At 39.2% G+C, this 24,091-nt stretch overlaps 2 protein-coding genes across 2 annotated transcripts in view; one reads left to right on the forward strand and one right to left on the reverse strand.

Annotated features, from left to right (window-relative positions):
• DAZL (deleted in azoospermia like) overlaps positions 1-24,091 on the reverse strand; it is a gene marked incomplete at its 5' end in the record, with an annotated part of 139,903 nt that overhangs the window by 109,130 nt on the left and 6,682 nt on the right. The gene's annotated exons all lie outside the window — the stretch shown is intronic.
• PLCL2 (phospholipase C like 2) overlaps positions 3,829-24,091 on the forward strand; it is a 203,983-nt gene continuing 183,720 nt past the window's right edge. The window contains exon 1 of the mRNA XM_084903290.1: positions 3,829-4,093. The gene's annotated coding sequence lies outside the window, so the exon portion shown is untranslated. The remainder of the gene's footprint in view (positions 4,094-24,091) is intronic.

Genomic DNA, 24,091 nt, shown 5'->3' on the forward strand with positions numbered 1-24,091 from the left:
CAAATGGCGCTGGACCTTCTCCCATATTTTTCTCCAGTAACTGGAGGCCAAAATATGAAATCTTCATTCAGCTGGGAAAAGGGTTTGGCAGCTGTTTGGAAGAGATGAGCACTGACTGAGCTTCATTTTCAATGTTCCTGGCTTGATTTGTTCATTTCATCTCTTCATTCTGCCCACTCTGCTCCATTCTCAGCTTCTTGCTAGCCAGAAACTAGTCTGTGGGTTCTAGAAATAAAATAGGAAGAAAGATGTTTAGGATAATCACGACAATTTTTATTTTTAACATTAAGCCAGTGAAACCACTAGTTTTACCTATTATATCCTAATTAAAAGAATTCACTTTGAAGAGCAATAAAATAGGTTCCTTTAGTAGGAAAATGACTACTTAAGCAGGACAGAATTCAGCTCCTGAGAGCATCTATGGAGTTCTACATTAATCTTAGCATCTACTATTTACCTTGTACTGACTCAAATACTGTGTAAGGCTTTCCTATATAATAAAAGGGTGATATGCAAATTAACTATCACTCCATCATAAAGATGGCAGCACCCATAGCCACAAGATGGTCCTCTCAGCCCTACCCGAGTCCCCAGTCCTAGGGGGTGGCTGCTGAGAACAGGCAGCATGAGTGGTCTGGTGGAATGCTTGCTTCATCGCTGCAACGAGGCAAGCATTCTGAACCTGGCTGCATATGGGCCTCTGGGCCCTGGAGAGACTCTGGGCAGTGGCCACAGAGTGGCCAGGCCCTGAGGAGAGCTACTGGTGCATAGATTAGTGCATAGGGCTACTAGTTTAATAATAACAGTACCTAACATTTTTGAAAACTTGTGTGCCTTCCTCTCCCCGCAAAGCAAGTCACCCAATTAGTTCCTAAGGAGCAAGTGGTTGCTGGGTCAGTTGGACATGGAGGTAGTGCTGTCTTCCCCAGGACTATCATTGGGACACAGAGGGTAAGTAATCACATGCTGCAGATGCACTCCATATTCTGGCACACTGCAGTGGGCTGCTATTTCCTCTCATCCTTGGGGATACTCTAAGCCTTGGAGGGGCCCATGCAAGTGAGGTACCTGAAGCTTATGCTTCATTAGCTTCAAGGTAAATCCACCACCACCCTCCACACGTCATAGTCCTCTCATGGTTCAGAGAGTTAGATTTTATTAAGACCATTTCTCAAGCTAGGAAACTAAGGACTATGGAGGAAAATACCTTTACTCAAATCCTACAGATAGCCAATGGGTGGGAGATCCATGCCCCTCACCAGCCCTGCCCCTCACATTAGGGTTCACAGCCACTAGTTCCATTGCTTTGATTTTTCTGGTTGGGAGAGGAAATGGATCAGCAGAGGAAAAGCTTAAACAAAAGAGGCCATGGAGAACTTAATAGCCTTCCTTCTTCCCTGATTTTCCCTGAATAAAATAGTGTCTAGCCTTCTCCATAGGCATATTTATCTTCCCTTTATGAATTTCCCCCTTTTGTTAAGGTCCTTGGTGCAAAGTTTGTATCTTCTGCTCATATATAATTGTTGGAGAGATGTGCCTCAATTCTAAGCCCTATAATCACACATGCTTCTGGGGCTCCACTTGGGTCCTGGACCTATTGTCTACCCCCACTATCTCCCCTCCCCCCAATATAGGCTTAGGTCTCCACACCTCTATATTCTGTCATGATGTCATTAATTCATTCTACAGATATTTGTTGTCAGTTTTGTACCTGACACAACTGGGGACACTGTGAGTGTCCTTCAATATGGAAATATTTTGTAGGAAATGCAGAATAGTACCCCCTCTGTGATGATGGCCAGTGTTATGTTAGCTTGACCATAGTCAAGCCATAGTCCCAGTGTTCAATCAAACACTGATCTAGGTATTGTTATGAAGATATTTGGTAGATTAAAGTCCATAATCAGATGCTTTAAGTAAAGAGGATATCTTCAATAATCTGGGAGGATGTAAAAGCAGAACTGAGGTTTCCTGAAGAAGAAATTTCACCTGTGAATTGCAGATGCAGCTCATGCTAGCCCCTCTTACAGCCTGTCCTGCAAATTTCACATTTGCCTAGCCAGCTCTCACAATTAATTGCCTAAGCCACTTCCTTGCAATAAGCCTTTTAATATCTATCTCCCACTGGTTATAATTCTCTGGTTAACTCAGATGGATACACACTCCTATATGCCTATGAAGTAATCTGTTTCAATCGTATTCATTTTTGTCAGCTTGCAGCTTGCAGAGTTAGATAAGATTAAAGTCAGGATTAGTGGGCTTTATTGGTGATCCCACCCACAGTAAAATTTGAGCTGAGAGTTGCCATTTTAGGTGGCTTCAAAGTTTCTGGGGATGTGTAGGAAATGGGGAAGGAGCTCAAAATGTGAAAATCAGATGCCATGCCATGGTTTGATAAGCCACCCAGAGGCGTGGGGCCTTGAATAGCAGTACCAGCGAAGTCATTACTCCCCATCAGCTCCTCTGTGTGGCACAAAGTGTGGATTATACCCAAGAAGGCCCATGATAATTGCTTTTGGGTAACCAGTGTTTCTGCATTTTAGATAATAAACATGGTGCCTGGCTCAACTACTGTTAAAGCCTTCACGGAGAACAGCTGAGAAATGATATTGTCAGAATGTGTTCTGGGTTTTAAAAACTCAGGTTCCTATTTCCTGGTTTATAACATTTGAGGAGTGGACTTTCCCAAGGGTTTTTTTTTTATGATTTTTATTTCAGCCTAACAATTTGCATTATGAATTAGAATGGTTTCCAAGTTAAAAAAAAAAAAAATGTTTGGTCATGGGTTGGGTGGGCTTTCCTCAGATAATCTGAATTGTGAAAAACCAGCCTTATCAGGAGTTCTACTCCAGTGTGTGTGTGGTGGGGGGCAAGAGGATAGTGGGTGCTGCAGCCTCCTGACACTTTACAAGTCTACCTTCTGAGAGAGATTTGCACAATTATTTGAATTCTTCTGAAACCAAAACTCTGCCAATTATTGTTTATCACAGTTTCTCAATTTGTTTCTCAAGCACCAGATTGTGACAGAATATACCTTCATTGCTGAGATAACACTGGTTCTCAGATTCTTAATGAGCAAACAGTAATTTAAGACCTGGGGGGGGGGGGGGTTGGGGGGGATCAATATGTTCTGGAAGGTTCTATGTGAGAGCAAAGTGAAAGAGATTCTTCAAATTTGGATAGAGATGAGTTTGATTGAGTAATGAAAAGCAAATAAGAAAACTGGCAAACGAATTCTTTTTTTAAAATCCAACCATGGATCCAAAAATCAATCATCATATCGAAAAAGGAGATCAGTGTACCTAGAATTAGGGAAAGGGCCACCACAGAAAGTGGTTTCAGCCTCCAATGCTACAATCCCAGAGAGGCATAAATAATGCTATTTTTAATCAGTGGCCAGTCAGATCACGTGATCAACTGTTCTGTCTGAGCTTCAGAAAGGCCAGGGGACTTCTAATCCATCTGTAGACTGAAAAAAATAATCTCGCACAGATTTCATATGACTCGTCCCCAAATCTATATACATTGTATGATGAGGAACAAAACACACATTATTTTAAAAAGCCTTATGAATTCCTAGTGGTTTTCAGTCTTTTGACCACTCAGAGTATAGCCACATGCACACGGGCCCTCTGAAAGAGGGCCCTCTGAGTGCCAAGGTTGGACCCACTGCTCTGGTCTCCACAGGCCTGTGCTTTTGGCAGAATGAGAGAAAAGAGGCTCTTTAATGCCAGTCTCTGCCCAGCCGGCCCGCTTCATGGAGTCCCGCCAAGGCCACAGTTGCTGGTTGTGTCCACACACTCCTCCGCCCCAGTTGTCAGCTGTGAAAGACATCCCCAGCTGCTCAGGGTGAGAGGGGACGCAGAGCAGAGCCTGGGCCTGCCTGCCTGTGAGCCTCCACCTTTACGCACAGCCCATGTAATGGCATAGCCATTACACAGTTTAATGAGCATTTCTCTGGAGCTCACACTCAGCTAGTTTCTTTTTTCTTATTTTCATTTATTTTTTCCACTTGCTGCTTTTTCCTTTTGGCTCAGCTGTGTTTTCATTTCCTTCAGAATATGTGGTTCCCATCTTATCCAGCAGATCTAAGGTAATCTCAGTTTTTGTTCCTAAAAATGTCATTTTCTGCTTTTTCCCCCATCTCTGTCTTTTGTCTATGGAAAATAATGGATATTTAGTCACACAACATATAGAGATTCTCTTCACAATACATTTTTTTTTTTGAGAATTACTCAGTCCAAATCTGATTCCATAAAACACTCATCTCTCAGTCTTTAGCTCTAATCTGAAATTGGGTAAGTGGGGGTTAAGGTACATGATATGAAGCAAAATAGTGAACTTGCAGGGTTGTTTTTGGTTTTGCATGTGTATCATTTGGTAGAGGAAAAGCATGACAATGAATTTTGGATATGCTTTCCTCTTTCTTAAGCAAACTCTATCAATTGATAACTGTTGAATCCAGGGAGACTTCAAGCGCTGATACATCATGTTTTCATATGTGACTACACATGTATCTGGGAATACCCTAGTCTTCATGTTACAAAATAATCCACCTCTTCTTGCTGCAGGAATTTGATCCATTATTTGACATGATATTTTCCTATTCTCAAGTATTTCAGAAACTAGCTCAATACACTAAGCTGGTAATGTTGCTTTCAGATGGATTTCCTGAATTGCTGGTGTTAAGTACTTTGCTCTCTTTTCTTGATACCCAGGTTCTATTTATAGCCAAAAGATAGTAAAAAACCAGGGTCAAGGGCAGTTGTTGTTTGGTCAAGCCCAGCTGTTGCATGCTGATTGGTAACTGGCAAGGTGTGGCGCCTGCCATCTGGCCATGCCAAGTCCTGATAGCACTGCCAACGTTTGTTTAATTTAGGTAAAAGCAGTTAACTTCAGCTTGCTTTGCAGAAGCAAACCTGGTTAACTGTTTTGGGCACTTGGGGGTGTTCAGCTGGTTCCTGCGTGTAGATGCAAGTTGAAAACTAGAAACAGCACTCTCTGAATGCACGAGGCCTATCACAACACACTCTTCACCTTTCCCTCTGTTTAGAATTCAGAGATGGAAGTGTATGTATGTCAGTTCCTTCCTCACAGGTAGCATTGAGTACTTTTACAGAACATAAATGACAAAACTGATCCCTAGAGCTCAGAGGGACAACTATTTTCATGACTCTCCGAGTGCCGAAAAAGAGAGATATATTACACCAATCGTATGAATTAACATGGTATCATGGGTCAGTATGCCTTCAAAATTGTCAGCCCTAAAAGAAATCAGGCTATGAATAAGTTAGATATATGTTTTTTGGGAAATGGAGCTTGTCATTAACTAATGGATTATAAGTAACACTGTATTTTACCTTCCTGCACTGTAGGTATTGAGGCTGGTGGCTTTGGAGGCTAAAGCTTTGCTGGGATGGGTATTATGAACTCTTGGCGAGACTTATGCAGATCCTTTGTGTATTGGCAAAGGACTTTCACAATAATTTTGGCCATTGTTCAGGCAGTGTATGAATGTCAGACGCTATTCAATATCTGTGAAACTGTCCTCAGTATCTGATATTCTATAGTCATTTTCCTCACCCAAGAAGTGGTTCCCCTTTCTTAGGAGAGGAAATTGAGTCCCAATGCAAATAAGCCCTTCCTTGGGAGCCAGGATTGAAGTCTGTTTCTCAATAGGAAGTGAAGGACCCAGGTGGCTGATGGACTCAGGAAGTTTCCAGGGAAATGGGCTCCTTTGCAGGATAAAAATCAGTACGTATTGTTGGAACTAAAAGGTTTTGTTTGAGGCTCTCAGAAGATAAACATTTGATATTCTTGTGTTTGGATACCCTGTGTTTGAGGGAGGCTATGCCGTTTGGTGGTGGACAGTACCCCCATTGGGGTTCACTAGACCCAAGACTGAATTCTAGCTCTGCCACTTACTCCATGGCCTTCTTCAAGCTGTGGCTTTCTTATTCACAAAATGGGGACAGTGAGGGATAGAGGTGTGGACTGGCAGCCTGTGCCTATACTATGTGCTCCATCATGTCACCTCTCACTCTTACAGATCAGCCGAATCTCAGGGTGCCAGCTGGAGGAGCTGGGCGTGTCACCCGAGTTCTGAGTGTCTTTTTGTCTGGCATAGGGTCAGACACTCAGTGGGGGCTGAATATAGATAAGATGGGCTGCCAAAGGCATCTAACTGCCTAGACTCTGGCTGCTGCCCACCCCTTTCTCTCCCACAATTAACTTTGGTTAGAATCTGTGTTAAACTCTACTGTATAGGTATATTCCGTGAGCTTTGCCAAATATTTATTAGTTATGTGATTCAATTTAAATACATCTCTAATAAAATCCCAACTTATGTCAGAATGGCTGTTTTTTTTTTTTAATGAATTTTGATATGAGAAACACCTCACACAAAAAGGAAAATCCAAATCATTTAATATTTTACTAAAAGGATATTAAAGAGATAACTCAGAGAGAGGCAATACAAATGGTTAATACATATGGAACAATATTTCAATTTCATTGATAATTTTAAAAATGCAAAACTAAGGAACAATGACATTTAATTTTCACTGATCAAATTGGCAAATTTTAAAACAAAAAAAAATTACTGCTAGTGATGATGGAGAAAGATAGGTAATCCCACTCATGTCTGCTGGGAAATTTGGTACAATCACTAGAAAGTTATTTGTCAATCCTATATAATAAAAGGTTAATATGAAAATTGTCCCCTAGACCGGGAGTTCTACTGGGAGTTTGACCAGAGGGTGGGGCCAGCCAGCCAACCGCCTGCAGCTCCTCCCCCCTGGCTGGCCCAGACCAATGGTGCACCAGGCCTCTAGCCCTATATAATAAAAGCCTAATATGCAAATTGACTGAACAATTGGTGGAACGACCAGTTGCTATGACGTACACTGACCGCCAGGGGGCAGATGCTCAATGCAGGAGCTGCCCCTAGCATACAGGTCCCAGGTCAGCCAAGGTGAGTGCCAGCAGGGCCCCCTGATTGCCCCACCAGTCGCCCCACAGTTGGAGGTGACTGGTGGTGGCAACAGGGTCAGGGGGGTAAGGCTGACAAGCAGGCGGTGCCAGGCCAGCCAAGGCGGGTGCCAGTGGGGACTTCCCATTCGCCCTGCTGGTCACCCCACAGATTGGCCCTGATCTCCGGCCAGGCCTAGGGACCTTACTAGTGCACGAATTTTGTGCACCAGGTTTCTACTATATATTAAAAGCCTTCAGAGTGTTTATATCATCCAATATAGTTATTCATTTTAATGAACTAATGTATTTAAATTATATTCAACTAGAAGTTGGTGCACAAAATTTTTTCACGGGGGTAGGGGGTGTCCCTCAGCCCAGCTTGCACTCCCTCCAATCTGGGACTCCTCGAGGGCAGTTAGTTGGACATTCTTCTCACAATCCAGGATTGCTGGCTCCCAACTGCTTGCCTGCCTGCCTTCCTAATTTCCCCTAACCTCTTCCATGCCAGCCTGATTGATGTCTAACTGCTCCCCTGCCAGCCTGTTTGCCCTCAATTTCCCTCCTCTGCCATCCTGGTCACCCCTAACTGCCCTCCCCTGCAAGATTGGCTCCTCTCAACTGCCCTCCCTTGCAGGCCTGGTCCCTCCCAACTGCCCTCTCCCTGCTGGCCATCTTGTGTCCACATGGGGGCAGGATCTTTGTCCACATCGGGGCAGCCATATTGTGTGTTGGAGCGATGGTTAATCTGCATATTACTCTTTTATTAGATAGGATAGAGGCCTGGTGCATGGGTGGGGGCCAGCTGGTTTTCCCTGAAGGGTGTCCTGGATCAGGGTGGGGTTCCCTTGGGGTGTAGGGTAGCCTGAGCGAGGGGCCTGTGGTTACTCTTGATATTCCTTGAAGCAAATGAAATAATGATTAGTATATCAAAATTGAATATAGTTTTAGCTCAACTATCTAAACATAATAAATCCATCCATAATGGGACCAAAACTCTAAACTGCATGAAATGTAGGTTTATATTGTTGTGAAATTCCTGAAGTGAAAGTGGGAACTGTGATATGGATGACATTCTTAATCTCTTTCCATCTAAACACATGATACCAGGGCTATGGATGTATAGTGAGAAATTTACCAAAATAGTAAATATGATTTTCTCTGTATTGTGGCATTATGGGTAATTTATGATTCTCTGCATTTTGCAATTCTTCTACAATAAGTATGTAGAAGTATTGCATAAAAAATAAACTGTTCCTAACAGTCTAGATAATGAGAGAGCAACTTGTTTTTTACTATTTTTTTTAAATCAATGGACAATTATTTCTTTTTTTCTGCACTTCCGTTACTTCTGACAGCTCAGTAATTTAAGTAGGAAAGGGAAGAGGCAAAGCCCAGTGATCAGAGGGAAAGGAGAGGTGTGTCTCTCTCCCAGCTCCGGGAGTGAGCCATGTGATGCTTGCGGCAGCATCTGTGGTCACATATGTTACAAGTGAAAAAAATATCACAATGAGGTTTGCAAAGCCTTGGGCATTACCCAACTTCATGTAGCTACCAAAAAAAAATTTTTTTTTTTTTTTTTTTTTTTTTAAGGAACTCACAAAAAAAAGACATTATTAAGAGATAAGGCCCCTTTTTCTTGTTCTCTAAGACTAGAGATACTCCCCTAAGTCAGCATGTTTGTTAAGCTAATTAGGGGGCAGTCCCTCTCTGAGAAGAAACTAGAAGCAGGTTCAGAGTCCCTTTCTGCTTTTGCTGCATCTTTGAGGATTGCCTGCAGTTAACCTTGAGGTGGCCCAGCATTTGTTGACTCTGAGAGGTTCTGAAGCTGCCCCCACAGGGTGTGCCCCCAGGGCCTGCAGAAACCCAAGCATCTGGGGAAAGGCCTTGGCTTCCTAAGTACTGAGGAACCCCCTGAGGGGTGGGATGCCAGACCAGGTTGGGCCCCACAGGAAGCGGCAACCTGCTTTTATTGAGGTGGCTGTGCTTAGCAACCGAGGGCCCGCCCTTGTTTGCTGGGGCTTTCCTGCTGGGTCCTGTGACTAGGTTGCTACAAGCAGAAGGCTCAGAGAACCCTGAGCCCTGCCTCAGGCCTGAAGGCTGAAGCTAGGTGAGCTCAGGGAAGGGGATCTCCTATTCAAGGGCCAAACTGCTGGGAGGGAGAAATGCTAAGTACACAGTTCCAGATGGGCTCCAGGGAACAAGATGCTAGCTTGTCAAAGAGAGCCTTCACATTTTTTCAGAGCCATTCAGTTATTTTTGTTCAACTGATGCTTTCTCCTTTCTCTCTCTCTCTTTTTTTTTGGGGGGGGGGGGCAGGGGGGGTGAGGATTTTTATGACACTGGAGAAACTAATAGAAATAAGACACCATAGCTGCCCTCCAGGAATCCAGGGGGGAGGCTGGGACTCACTAAACCTTAGGGGTAGTCCAAGATCTGCGGGATCGTGGGCACTCCCTGGAGAAGAATCTTATTCAAGTCAGGGGCTCAAGGATGTGACATTGTCGAGCTATGTCTTAACTTGGCATTTCTCAGACTTCCATGGACATAAGAATCACTTGAGGACCTTGCTGAAATTCATGTTTTTATTTAGTGGGTGTGGAGTGCAACCTGCGATTCTGCATTTTTAACAAGATCCCAGGTGATGCCAACGTTGCTGGTCCAAGGTCCACATTTTGAGTATCAAAATCCTATGTGATGTCTAAGAAGGAGCTAGCTAGGAAGAGAAGTGGGAAAGGATATTCCCATGAGAGGCAACATCCCCAGGTGGGCCGTGTTAGCAGTGGGGAGGAAGTGTCAGCAGTGGGGAGGGTTGAATCTTGAGAGAAGTTGAAGTTTTGTTGGAACCTTGAAATGGTGTTGGGCCTGCTTTTTAATTCCATTAGGGGCTTAATTCATTCTTTAAGACTCAGCTCCAAACCTGATATTCTCAGAAACATAGTCCTAATACTCACCAGATATGTGTCCCTCTTGTTAACTTAGTAATACTTTTTCCCCCATTTAGGTCATAAGGTCCTCAGAGCAAACCTGGTGCTAGATGACAAGTCACTGTGATAAGAGTTCTTAGTCCTAGGCTTCAGCTCCTGAGGGAGGTCATGGCTTTTCCACTCCACAGATAGCACAGTGTCTGATTAGTTACTGAGTTTGAAGTGAATGAATGAGTGAATGAATGAATGAACATTAATACCTCAAATTGGGCTCAGCAGGAGAATAGCGGAGTGGTTAAGAGCACAGGCACTGGAGTTAGATTGCTTGGGTATAAGCCCTGGCTCTGCTATGTGCTAGCTGCATTAATCTGGGCATATACTGTGACCTCTCTGGGCCTCAACTTCCTCATCTGTAAAATAAGGATGACAGTAGTGCCTGCTTCAAAGAGTTGTCAGTCTTACATAATACATATAAATGCTTCCAGCAATTGTAAACAGTCAAATAACAACTTCTGTTATTTTTATTAAGAGCTGAAGTTGATATTAGCCAACTTAACCACATATTGACAGTTTAGTGAGGATGGGCAGATTTGTCTAGATAGGGCTTACGAGTAGACGTTATTTATTTTGGCCATGTCTATCCTTCACTAACATATATAATGACAAGTAATTGTTATTATTTTTTTTTTTACAATTTTTTTTTCTTGAAACTAAAATAGGAAAACATGCATCATGACAGAAATGGGGGTCTTGGTAGAATATTTTAAGAAAGACCTTTAGGAATGAGCTGGTTTTTAGTTGATGAGGAGTTATCATGCGAGAGAATTTTATTCTGTCTCCCTATGAGATCACTTGAGCTGGGTGTCTGGAATTTCAGTGCACCATAAAAACAGAACTGATAGGTCAGCAGACAGCCAGTAGACATAAACCTAGCTGAAACTGTGTACTGTACTGGTGAAAATGGTCGGGAAGATCACATCATTGCTTAAACTTACAGTTTAGAGTGGGTTATTGAAAAGTTCTGGGGCTAATACCATCTATCTTTGTTTCTCTTAGGCCTCTACTGTTTACATTAGTTACATGTGTCTGTTTTATTTATATTAATGAAAATGAAATAAAATAAAATTCAGTTGCACTAGACCCATTTCAAGTTCTCAGTAGGCACATGTGGCTAGGGGTTAATAGGACAGCACAGATATAGATATAGAGCATTTCACTGGACAACACTGTAAATATTTTTACTTTAAGAGTTGCCTGTTGTAATTGAGATACCCAGAGATGACAAAATCCAGAAGTCATGCAATGAGGATGTTGCAGAATTTAATACAAAAATTAGGAAATATAAAGGGTAAGTTTACTTTTAGACAATAAAGTTTGACTCTACTTTTTTTTCCCCAGCAGCTGTTCAATAATTAGGTAATATATATATATATATATATATATATATATATATATATATATATATATATATATATATCAGTAAACTAAGGACTCTGAGGAAGAAAGCCAAGTCTGGCAGATGCAGCCACTGATCCCAAATTGCTTGCCATTGAGTTGAACAGATACTGAGTACCAGAAGAATATCCAGTAGCAGTCCAAGGAGGTGTGTGAGAAAAACCCAGTGAAACCAGAGTGGGTTTGATAAAAAAAAAAAAACCACAATGCTGGCAGTTGACACAACAAGAGATAAAGTGGAAATGAGTCAAGGATACAGAAATTGGGTACAGCATACTGGGAAAACAGGCAACAGGAATTTGAGATGAAAAGAAAAATATTTGTAGGAAGTCAGACTGAAAATGTACTGGGGTTGGATTTTGGAAGGATGAAAATGGCAATCTAAGATAATTAAATTTTACTCTGAAGACAATGGGAGCCACAGAAAGGTTGTGAGCAGAAGAACACAATCATGCAGATAGTATTTTGCGTAGGTCAGTCTGGCCAGGGTTAAATAGCTGGTCTGGAGTAAACAGCCATCTTTGCTGGGATAGCAGCCCAGAGGTTGTGAGGAAAATCCAGGCAAGAGAGGAGAAGGATATGAAATAGGTCATTAAAGGGGAAATGGAAAGAGATGTGATAAAAGGAAAACTTAATTGGTTCTGACTGAACAGGAAAGAAAAATGGCAGAAATGTAGACAAAATGGCTTACCTGCTTTGGATGTTTGGGATGTAGGGAATACCTATTGAGAGTTTGGAAGATGGCTCCTGTAACTTCACTGGATCTTATCACACACCTTCTTGAACTGATATTTAATGTTTAAGAATGCGTTGAGTGTAGAAGAAACTCCAAAGCAAGCAATTTGGGTCCGTGATTGCATCTTCAGACTTTGTGCTTTTCCACAGAGCCCCAAGTTTAATACCATCTATGGAAAAAGTGACCATTTAGTGAACTGTAGAGTCAAGCCTATTGTCTAAATGTACCCCTTAAATTTACTGAGGTAGAGAGAAGAAGAAATTCCTTGTTTGTTTTTAAAATAAAAATCCTGATGAAATGTTTGTTTATTTTGGTGAATAGAAATGAATGGCAACAAAATGCCAGTTGTTTGCAAAATGGTGGTGCAAACACCTACCTCATAGAGTGCCAAGGATGAAAGGAAATGCATGCAAACTACCTAGCAATTAGTAAATTGTCAGAATATGTTGTTTGATTCTAATCTAATGAACAGATCAAATCTTCATGGGATTTGAAAACCCCATGCATAATTTTATGGCACCCACTATGTTTTCACTCACTCGTTTGCGGTAAAATGAGACAAATTCTAGGTTTATTCCAGATCATTCTGGGCAGAATTGTTAAATGTCTTGTTTACTCAATGGGGCAGAAGCCGAGGAGGCAGAACCCAGCCCCAGGATAATCAGACACTTAGGGCTCTGGTTCACCCTCACTTGTTTTTGCCGCTATGACTCTTTGGCAATCTGAAAGTTGACAGGGGAGCATTGGAAAGACAGATAACGATATTAAAGAAAAATTTCCAGAAAGGAGCGACAGATATTTGTATGTCATGTGATTAATTTTCATAAGCATGAGAAAAGAAGTGTCATCGCACTTAAATTCAACGTGTCAACTACTGCTAGAACCCAACTCAGGCTAGGCCACAGCACCTTGAGGTGAAGGCGCCTAGTTCTTCCTTCTGTGCCTCACCCTGTGTATTATGGTCAGACAAAGCTACTTAACAGATCACCTCCAGCTTCTCAAGAACCCCTTTTACCTGGTCAGGAATTTTAAATTCCACTGCTTGGTTTCCCTCCCCAAATCTCATCCATCATGTTGACTCAACCATATTTTCTCATTTTTCCAAATATCCTTAGCTCCAATGGGAAGAAGTGCACTCTTTACTAGACTGATAGATCCAATACTTACTTTCCTTCTCTGCTTTGGCCACTGCCCTTATCCAGTATGACCTAACTCTTGCCCCCTGCTTTGCTAAATTTTACTCAGTTTTTAAGACACAGCCAAAGTCTATTTCCTCTATAAAGCCCTTTCTGATTGTTATTCTAGCTTATAGGCATGTCACTTTTTTCTGGATTCCTATGGCACTTACTTACAACAAAAGGTTTACCACTGTCTTAGTGTCTCTTGTTTCTTACTTGTGTTTCTTCAAGCACAATGAAGTCAGGGTTTATGCCTTGCCTTTAAAATTGCATCATTAAGATTGAAGGTATGGTTAATAAAATTATATAGGTTTCAGGTGTATGATTTGATAATACATCATCTGTATTGTGTACTCATCACCAAAAGTCAAGTCTCCTTCCATCATCATTTATCGCCCTTTACCATCTTATACCTCCCCTACCCCCCTTTCCTTCTGGTAATCACCATACTGGTTGTCTATGAGGTGTTTGTTGTTGTTTTTGTTTAATCCCTTCACCGTTTCCTCAATTATAATTTTGTGATTTTGAGTAAAAGCATCCTTATCTTATTTCTGATCTTAGGAGGGAAAGCAATCTGTGTTTCATCATTAAACATTATTTTAGCTGTGGACTTTTCATAGATGCCCTTTATCAGGTTGAGAAGATTCCCTTCAATTCCTAGTTTGTTGGATGTTTTTATCATGAAAGGATGTTGGATTTTGTCAAATGAGTTGGATTTTGTCTATTGAGATGATAGTGAGTTTTTTAATTCTGTCTATATGGTGTATTATATTAATTAATTTTTAGATATTAAACCAACCTTTCATTTATGGGAAAATTTCACTTTGTCATTATGTGTCATTTTCATGTGTTTGTTTTTTAATATATATGTTGCTAGATGGCTAGTGTTTTGTTGAGGACTTTTGTATCCATATTCATAAAAGATACTGGTCTATAGTGATTGTCTCGTTTTCACATCAGGATAACACTGGCCTCATACTGAGTTGGAAAGTGTTCTCTCCTCTTCCATTTTTTGGTAGAGTTTGTGAAAAATTGATATTAATTCTTCTTTAGATGTTTGGTGGAATTCAGTATTGAAGCCATCTGAGCCTGGACTTTCACTGTGGATAAGCTTTTGATTTCCAATTCAGTCTCTTGCTATAGTTCTATTCAGATTGTTTAGTTTTAAGTCAGTTTTGGTAGTTTGTGTCTTTCTAAGAATTTGTCCATTTCATCTGTGTTATCTTGTATTGGCATAATATTTGTCAATTTCATCTATATTGTCTAATGTACCGTTCATAGTATTCCTTTATAATTATTATTTTTTCTTTCTGCAAACTCTTATGTTTCAGATCAGCAAAGCTATCCTGATTGCTAAGTAGTATTAAAGGGCATGTCAGTGATGTTTACTCATCCTTTTTGGGCCAATAATGATAGTTACTAGACTTTTTCTTGAGGAAATGTAAATAAGAATTTATGTATAAAAATATTTGGAATATAATTAATTATACTATCAAGAATAGAATTGACAAGCTGGTTTTAAAATTTATATGATAATTCAAGCAATTCAGAATATGCAAAACAGTCTTGAAAAATATTCAAATGAGAGGATTCACATTTCTCAATTTCAAAATTTACTACAAAGTAACATTAATCAAGCCAGTGTGGTGCTGGCGTAAGGAGAGACATATAGATCAAATGAATAGAATTGCAAGTCCAGAAATAAACCCAGATGTCTACAGTCAATTGATTTTCAGCAAGGATCCCAAGATTGTTCAATGGGGAAATAATAGTTGTGTCAACAGATGGTATTGGGACAATTTGATAGCCGCATGTAAAACAAATGAAGTTGGGCTCTTACCTCACAACATACAAAAAAAATGAACTCAAAATGGATCAGAGACCTAAATGCAAGAGCTTAAACTATAAAACCTTTAGAGAGAAAAAAACACATAAAGATAAATCTTCATGATACGAGATATGGCATTGATTTCTTAGATATGATACTAAAAGTATGAATGACAAAAAAAATAGATAATTTGGACTTCCATCAAAATTTAAAACTTTTGTGCTTCAAGAAAGAAAAAGATAACTCACAGAATGGCCGAAAATAACTGCAAATCATATATGTGATAAGGGACTCATATCCACAACATACAACTCACACAACTCAGTAACAGAAAGACAAATAACCCTATACTTAAAAATGGGCACAGGATACACAGTTCTCCAAAGAAGATGTACTACAAATGGCCAATAAACACAAGAAAAGATGCTTGTTCATATTTGACCATCAGGAAAATGCAATTCAAAACCACAGTGAGATACTGCATCCCCTCTAGAATGGCTAAAATTAAAAAATCAGGTAATAACAAGTGTTAACAATTGAGGATATGGGAGATCCATCCCCCCTACAGAAAAGTAATTTGTTCCTTGTGGGAAACTTGAAAAGCACAGAAGAGTATAAAGAAAATAATTCTACCACCCAGAAAGAAACATTGTTAATCTTGGGTGAATTTTCCAGTTTTCCAATTATACATGCTCATATAAATATAATTTTGCCATAGTTGAGATCATCTCATATGCTGAGTTGGGTAACCCCCTCTTTTCACATTCAATTATACCATGATCACTTAGAATCCTCTTAAATGTATTTGTGTTGGTTCACTGTTGTAGGTTGGCTCCCCAGGAAGCAGACTCTGAGGTGCAGCTTGGCATGCAGGATGTTTATTAAGGGTGTACCCTTGGGATCCACAGCTGCTAAAAGGAAAAGAAGGAAGTAGGACTAGACAGAGGGAGAGGTTGGGCTGGATGTGGGCTGGGTGAAAGCCTTAGCCAACTCTGTGGGGAACTCTGGAGCATAGGTGGCCCTCCTGAGCTGTCGTTGATTGGAATTAAGGGGCTGGACCTTTCTATCCCCAGGTGGAACACTAATTGGTTTTAGGCTGCCCCTGGAAGGATGCATGGTCTTAGGCCAGGCAGTGTTCCCTAGCCAAGGCAGTCAGTTCTGCAAGAGGGCTCACAGTGGAAGGCTGTCTTGGCAAAGCATTCCCAGAAACCAGGAGAATTACTCCTTCATTCCCAAAGGAGGATCAGTAGCACGTCACAACCTTCACTGCACTGATAATACTATACTGAATGGCCAATAATAACAATGGCTGAAATTGAGTATTCATCACATTAGAGCATTGTGCTGAGATCCCACGTAGCCCACAATTGCCCAAAGAGATGGTTATTAATGGTGTCTTTATTTACCAATGAGGAAATAAGAACAGGTACCACTTGGTCTCACAGCTGATAAGTCTGGGAGCCAGAATTTGACCCCTAAGTCCTTGCTTTGTTTGTTTTGGCGAGTACTTAAAAGAATGTTTCCAAGGAAGAAGTTAAGTTTCCTGCTCAACTGATTGTGGTAATCATTTCACAATCTAAATCAAACCATTATGCTGTCTGTACACCTTAAACTGATACAGTGGTATATGCCAGTTATAGCTCATTAAAATCGGGGGCAGGGGAGTTAATTACAGATATTGCATAAAAATAGCTTAAAAGACAAAATATTATCACATATTAAAGTGATAAGAGGTTTATTGCACTCTCCTTTCATTTTCAGGAATGGTAAAAATGATCATTGCACCCAGCTAGCATGGCTCAGTGGTTGAGTGTCCACCTATGAATCAGGAGGTCACTGTTTGATTCCTGGTCAGGGCACATGCCCGGGTTGCAAGCTTGATCTCCAGTGTGGGGTGTGCAAGAGGCAGTCAATAAATGATTCTCTCTTATCATTGATCTCTCTCTCTCTCTCTCTCTCTCTCTCTCTCTCTCTCTCTCTCTCTCTCTCTCTCTCTGCCTTCCTCTCTGAAATCAATTTAAAAACATTTAAGAAAATGATCATTAGTAACCCCCAAAGTAGCAATGAGGCCAGATTTTAAAAAGTTGTGAATAAAGTATAATAAAGACTGTGAGGAGTTATTTATACATGTTCAATTCAAATTCTTTTATTCAAAACACAAAGCAGCAACTACACATTAATGTGAAACCTCCAATTCAACCTGCCCCCGCTTTTTTATGCATGTAAATTATTATTGTGAAAAGAGAGGGTAATGCTAGGGTTGTGTGTGGCCATTCCAGAACCTTTAATGCATACCACATTTTGTGTTATTTTTTATTTTTGGAAAGCTATTCCAATTAAGGATTATAAAAGTTAACATTTTATTCCTTATATTATTATAGATGTTAGAAATTTTTTGGTTAAGTTCTTCTCCCAAATTTACATTCATACAATCATTTAACTAAAATATTTTCCAAGTTTACCCATATTTTTCATGTTGTGTGTGTGTGTGTGTGTTTGTTTGTGTGTTTGTGTGTGTGTGTGTGTTTAAACAGATAATTTATCAGTTTTTTTGCATGGTTCTCTTTGCCATCCTATAATCTGCTACACATGCTGATTATTAGTCAGAATGAATACTGTTTCAGGGAGATTTCATTTATTTATTTATTTATTTATTTATTTATTTATTTATTTATTTATCCCACTTAAACATCAGCAGGAAAATTAAAATTCAGGGTCAGTTATTGCTGGGGAGTAGTCTCAGCAATGTAATTTGGTTGCCAGGCAGCCTGTAGGCGGGCATTAGAGAGAGGAAGAGAAAGCTTCATCAGCCAGCCAGAGCTTTGAGAGCAGTATTGGCTTTCATTTCAAACACGCTAAAGAATAGGGCTATGCAATTTGCTGTTTTAGTCCAAGTTGCTTACTTTTCTTCTTGAATGGAAAATTAATCTGGTTTAGTGCTGGGTAATGCTTGCAATCATAGTTCTGTCAGGCATTTTTCAGAAAAAGAAGAGGGGGGAAAAGGTTTTTCTCACTTTGGGAAATAAGGAAATTCTGTTTCTTCATGTTTCAACTCTCTCTCTCTGTCTCTCTCTCTGTCTCTCTCTCTGTCTCTCTCTCTGTGTCTCTCTCTCTCTGTCTCTGTCTCTCTCTCTCCCCCTCCCCCCCCCCGGTCCATCCATCCATTTATTCCTTCCTTCCCTTCCTTCCTTCCTTCCTTCCTTCCTTCCTTCCTTCCTTCCTTCCTTCCTTCCTTCCTTCCTTCCTTCCTTCCCTCCCTCCCTCCCTCCCTCCCTCCCTCCCTCCCTCCCTCCCTCCCTCCCTCCGTTCTTTCTTTCTTTCTTTCTTTCTTTCTTTCTTTCTTTCTTTCTTTCTTTCTTTCTTTCTTTCTTTCTTTCTTTCTTTCTTCATGTTTTCTTGTTGTTAAGAAAACACATTATTTACAGCTTGTTCAGGCAAGAGATAGAAAAGGTCAAGAAAAAGAGAGAGTTCAGAAAATCACTTTCTGTGCCATAAACACCCTCACAAATTTTCTAGGAAGCCATGTCTAAAAGTCTTAATTTGTTGCTTACTATTCTTTAGCTTCTAAAACACACACACTCACACACTGAGTCAAAGTGCTGCCCTAGGTAAAAGATGGTGGTTTCGGAGTGTACAGTAGAGTTGGAGATAAAAAGAACCCTCCTAGTATTTGAGGAGGAGATGTGAGAACTGACCTAGGCAACAGGCAGTGCTCTGGAAATTTGGCAGGGGTCAAAGGCCACAACGCATTTCTACTGTGACTCTGCTGGACATCTGCTCACACATTAGACTGAACACAGACCTAACAATGTACTGTGCACAGAGTAGATGCTCAACAAACATGTTGGCAATACACACATCTTCATATATGAGTCTGGTTTTAGAACATTCTGTCAGGACAGCTGTATTCAGTCATAGAGTTGCAGGGGAGAGTATTTGGGGCCTCACATAATTTCCCATCTTAGGGATGAAGAAAATGGACTAGCAGCCAAGGCTGGCAAGCTGTTCCTGCCTGAATGTGAACTAGACTTCAGCTCTGCATCATCAAAAACGCTCCTATGCTTTTATCCCCTTTTGAGTAATTTAATTTTTATCTGCTGCTCTAAATATGCAAGAGCTATCATGAGAAGGTTCAGGGGTACCTTCAGAATAAATTTAACAGGATTCCCATGGCTTTGTAGATTTATAAAAATTGGCTCAGGCTGAGAATGCTAAGACACTAACTTGAGGTTCTTCTTTGGAAACACCTCTCATCTTGTTCCTTTCTTTCTGTTGCTATGGGGAATTGACATCCTTACTGTCCCAGGGCTGGGCACCAATCCAGCCTGCTAACTGGGTTTCCTGCTGGCAGACTTCTACTTACACAGTCTGTCCACTGTATGCCCGTATCCTCTTCCTTCCATCGGCTTTCATTTGCAGCATCTTCTCCACATGTGTCTATTATTGGCTATCATAGGATCATGCCAGCTCTTTCACAATCACATCCATCAGAACTTTCAGGTAAGTATGTCTTAAAATAGAAGCCAAGCCACTTTTTTGGTCTTTGGCGGTTTCTCCTAGGTCTAGGAGATCTGAAAGTTTAAGCAACAATGAAACAATGACCTGCACTTTTTCACTTGAACAGCTGACCCTCCATAGTGCTTATGCAGTTGAGGTTTTTTTTTTTGTTTGTTTTTTAAATTTTTTTTTTAACCAATTGTAGAATTAATAAGATCCCAGAGTCTTAAGAGAAGGGATTTGATTTCATCTTAACTGGGTGAAATTCTACATCCTCATATGTGCCCAGAGAGAAGGACTCAGACTTTAATAACTTGCTTTTATAAAACAAATATTCTTGTTGTTTTTGAGTGATAGAGTAATGCAGATTTTATTTTTGGAAAGCACATAAGTATTGATATTTTTAAAATTTGTTATTAATAAATTTTGAGGCCTAATTAACTTACAATAAAATGTATGGATTTAAAGTATATTGTTTGATGAATGTTGACAAATGTATACACCTGCATATCACTGCACAATCATGATGTTGAATATTTTTTTAACCCAGTATAGTTCCATACTGTCTTTTTGCCATCAAGCACACCTCCCACATTTTCCCTTCATCCCCACCCCAGGCTACTATTATTCTGATTTCTATCACAATTGATAAGTTCTGCAGGTTTTAGAACTTTATATAAATGAAATTATACAGTGCATACTCTTTTGTGTTGTTTTGTTGAGAGTCATCCATATTGTTTTGGTATTGGTATGTTACTTCTTTTTATTTCTGGGTAGTATTCTATTGCCTCACTTACTCATGCTTAAAATACTCAATTTATTTACCATTGAATGATGCCCCCGCCCCCCCCCAAAAAAAATAACTCAAAACCGTGAGTCAAAAACTTTGGAGTACCCGTTCTTTCACTTGCCTCGTGTTTACCTATAAATAAAAGGAAAAATAGCAAGTGACACGTAGGATTGTTGTAAGGATCTAATAAAAACACTGTGCAAACTGTTATTCAAATGATATTCAAGGTATTGTTTTCTTCAGTAGCCCCACAGTTGCTGACATTCAAATCGGAGTCATTATTTTAATAGGCTCTTTTGAGATCAAGTGCATAATGACTTTTAGTTGTTTGCTGGATATACTCTCTAGAAAAGCTCATTAGCAAACATTTGCTTGCTAGATGATTCCCCTGTAGCTGTGAAATACATTAGAGTTGGTTCTTCAGAAGGATAGTGCTAGGAGCCTGGGTCAGATTCTACTTCTCATTTGCTAAGGATTAATACTTTTGCAGCAGAATCATTAAAAATGCTGGCAAGACAACAGCTGAAATAGTGTAGCTTTGTCTACGGCATGTAAACAAAAACAAAACCTTTCTCCAAAAGGCTACATAAATACTTTATATCTAGTATTATAAAATAGATATTATTATAACTTTCCCAGACCTGGGCTAATTTTAACAAATATTGTGTTGGTAACTATTTTCCAATTGTAGTACTAATGCAAACTCATAATAGAACACTTGGAAACTACAGACATGTGTAAAGTTGAGAATGAAAATCACCTACAACATTTGCACCTAGAGATAACTGCTAACATTTAATGAATATTTTCCAGTCATTTGTCCTCGCATATGTATGCATTTTTAAGGAAATTTGTAAAGTATTCTTAATATGGTTTTTACATGTTGATTTTTCCCTAGTTACTAACATAAGAAAATTCCATGTCAACGAATATTTTTTAAAAATAACTTTGAAGGGTGCCTCATATTTTATCCGAATTTAGCATATTTAACATATTTTTCCTAAATTTATAAAAATTAAATTTTATTTGCTAAATTTGTAAATGTTAAATTTGAGTTACTAAAAGCATTCTGAAATCAGTATAAAGTAAGGAAAATAAAATATGTACATGCAAACACACTCATGAATTTTAAAGGTACACCAGGCATTCTTAACAGGGGCTATATCACTCTAAAGAGAGTGGAAATTGGTTTCATTGGTGAAAAATCTTATCTTTTATGGATCCAGCATAGATAAATGGTACATGGAATACATAGATATACAGTATATTTGTAGTATTAAAGTTTCATGAAGGAGAGGAGCAATTAGGAAAAGAAGTATCTAAAAGGTTTCTTAGGAGGGGTAATAATGAAAAGTAGGTTGAGACACAGTGAAAAAATCTGGTAGAGCATTGAATCCTGCAGGACAGTTCAATTGCTTTAAACCTAAGGTAATGTGAAAGAAATATGATTCCTCTCTAACATATAGAATCTTCTGATGTAATTCGGTAAGTTCTTCCTGACATTAGACTTTCATTTTGAATGCAGAGGAAAGATGCTATGCAAATTAAATTAAGGTTTAAATTCCTTATGTTGCAAAAGTTTTTACATAGTATCTCTACATTATAAAGCTATTTATTGTCAAAGGGAAAATTCATTTCCTTACCTTAAAAACCCAGGGTTAATCCTTTATCTCTTGAAGGAAAATGTTATTTTCTTTGTATTTTAATTTGAGAAACATCAGTGGTTTTCCAAGAGTATGAATTCTCATTCCATACACAAGTTTAATAATTGAAAAGCCACCATCATCACAAGAACAAAAATAGCAAGATGCACTGACTTAGGTATTTTTAAAATAAGAGATTTATTCAGCTCTAGTTCACATATAAAATTCACACATTAGAATTACACACTTCTAAAATGTGCAGTGGCTTTTAATATATATATACAGAATTGTACAATCATAACCACTATCTAATTTCAGAAACTTTTCATCACACCAAAGAAGCCTTCTACCTAGTATCAGTCAGACTCTCCCTTCCCTTTCCACACATCCCCTACAACCACTAATCTATTTTCTATTGTATCTCTACCAACTTTCCTATTCTGGATATTTCATGTAAATTGAATCACATAAGATGTTTCCCTTTGTGACTGCTTCTTTCACTTGGCATAATGTTTTCAAGGTTCATCCATATTGTAGCATGTATTAGTATTGCATTCCTTTTCATGACTGAACAATACCTTTGCAGGGACATACTACATTTTGCTTATCCATTTGTTAGTTGGAAACTTGAGGTTTCCACTTTTTAGCTATTATAAATAATGCTGCCATAAACATTTGTGTATAAAATTTTAAGTAGACATGTTTTCAATGTCCTATGGGTATATACATAGGAGTGTAATTGCTGGGTCATATGTTAACTATATGATTAACATTTTGAGAGAAACTATCAAATTGTTTACCAAAGCAGCTGTGCCATGTTGCAATAACACCAGCAATGTGTGAGGGTTCCAATTTTTCCACATCCACCAATTTTTGTTAATATCTATCTTTTTTTTTGTTTTAGTCATCTTAATGGGGGTGATACAGTATCTCATTGTGGTTTTGATTTGCATTTCCCCAGTGGATAATCATGTTGAGCATCTTCTATACCGATTGGCCTTTTGTATGTTTTCTTTGGAGAAATGTCTATTCAAACCCTTTTCCCATTTTTAAGTTGGGTTGTCTTTTTATTGTTGGGTTGTGAGAGTATTTTACATATTCTAGATTCAAGTCCCTTATTGAATATACAATTTGCAAGCATGGTCTCCTATTCCCTGGATTGTGTTTTCATTTTCTTGATGGTGTTGTTTGAAGCACAAAAGTTAAAAATGTTGACAAAGTTCTATTTATCTTTTCTTGTGTTATTTGTGCTTTTGGTGTCAGATCTAAGAAAACATTACTAAATTCGAGGTCACAAAGATATACTCCTACGTAGGTTTTGTTTTATTCTAATGGTTTTCTCTTGTATTTATGTCCTTGATTCATTTGGACTGATTTTTTTTTTTTCATTTTCTGTGTGTGGATATTGCAAGGCCATTTGCTTGAATGACTTGGTTTTTGAGTCAAGGTACAATAATGATTAATCAACAGGTCAAGATCTTTGTCTGGAACATCCTTTTTTTTTTAATTTTTAACACCCTATTTTTTTCCTTTCTCTATTTGTAAAATACCTTTTATCATATTGATAATATTTTGGAGTCATATTTTTTTACTGAAGACACTTTATTATTATCAATGATGGGAGAGTGGAGTGTTCTAGCTGTCATTTCCCCATCTATAAAATGCAGTACTTGAACTTAGATTTCCCTGAGATGCCTGGAGTCCTGGTTAATACAATTTACATACACCTCATCCACATATTGTCACTTTTCAAATAAGTAGCATGCCGTAAAGTTCCAAGAGCATTAAAAATTTTCTCAGGAAATATAATGTTTCTTTAAAAGGGCTAGACTGGAAATCTGAGGGACCACACAACTTGGAATACTTGACTTGGAATAGGATGGCCTGTTTCCTAGTGAGAGAGAAGTTCTAAAAAGAAGAACAGTGATATCACCTCACACCTGCCAGATGGTTGCCATCAACAAATGACAAGGGCTGACGAGGGAACCCTAGTACACTGCTGGTACATGGGAATGTATACTGATGCAGCCACTATAGAGAACAGTATGGCGTTTCCTCAAAAAAATAT

This window comes from Pipistrellus hanaki (assembly GCF_964339955.1).
Source record: "Pipistrellus hanaki genome assembly, chromosome: 13".
Lineage (NCBI taxonomy): Eukaryota > Metazoa > Chordata > Mammalia > Chiroptera > Vespertilionidae > Pipistrellus > Pipistrellus hanaki.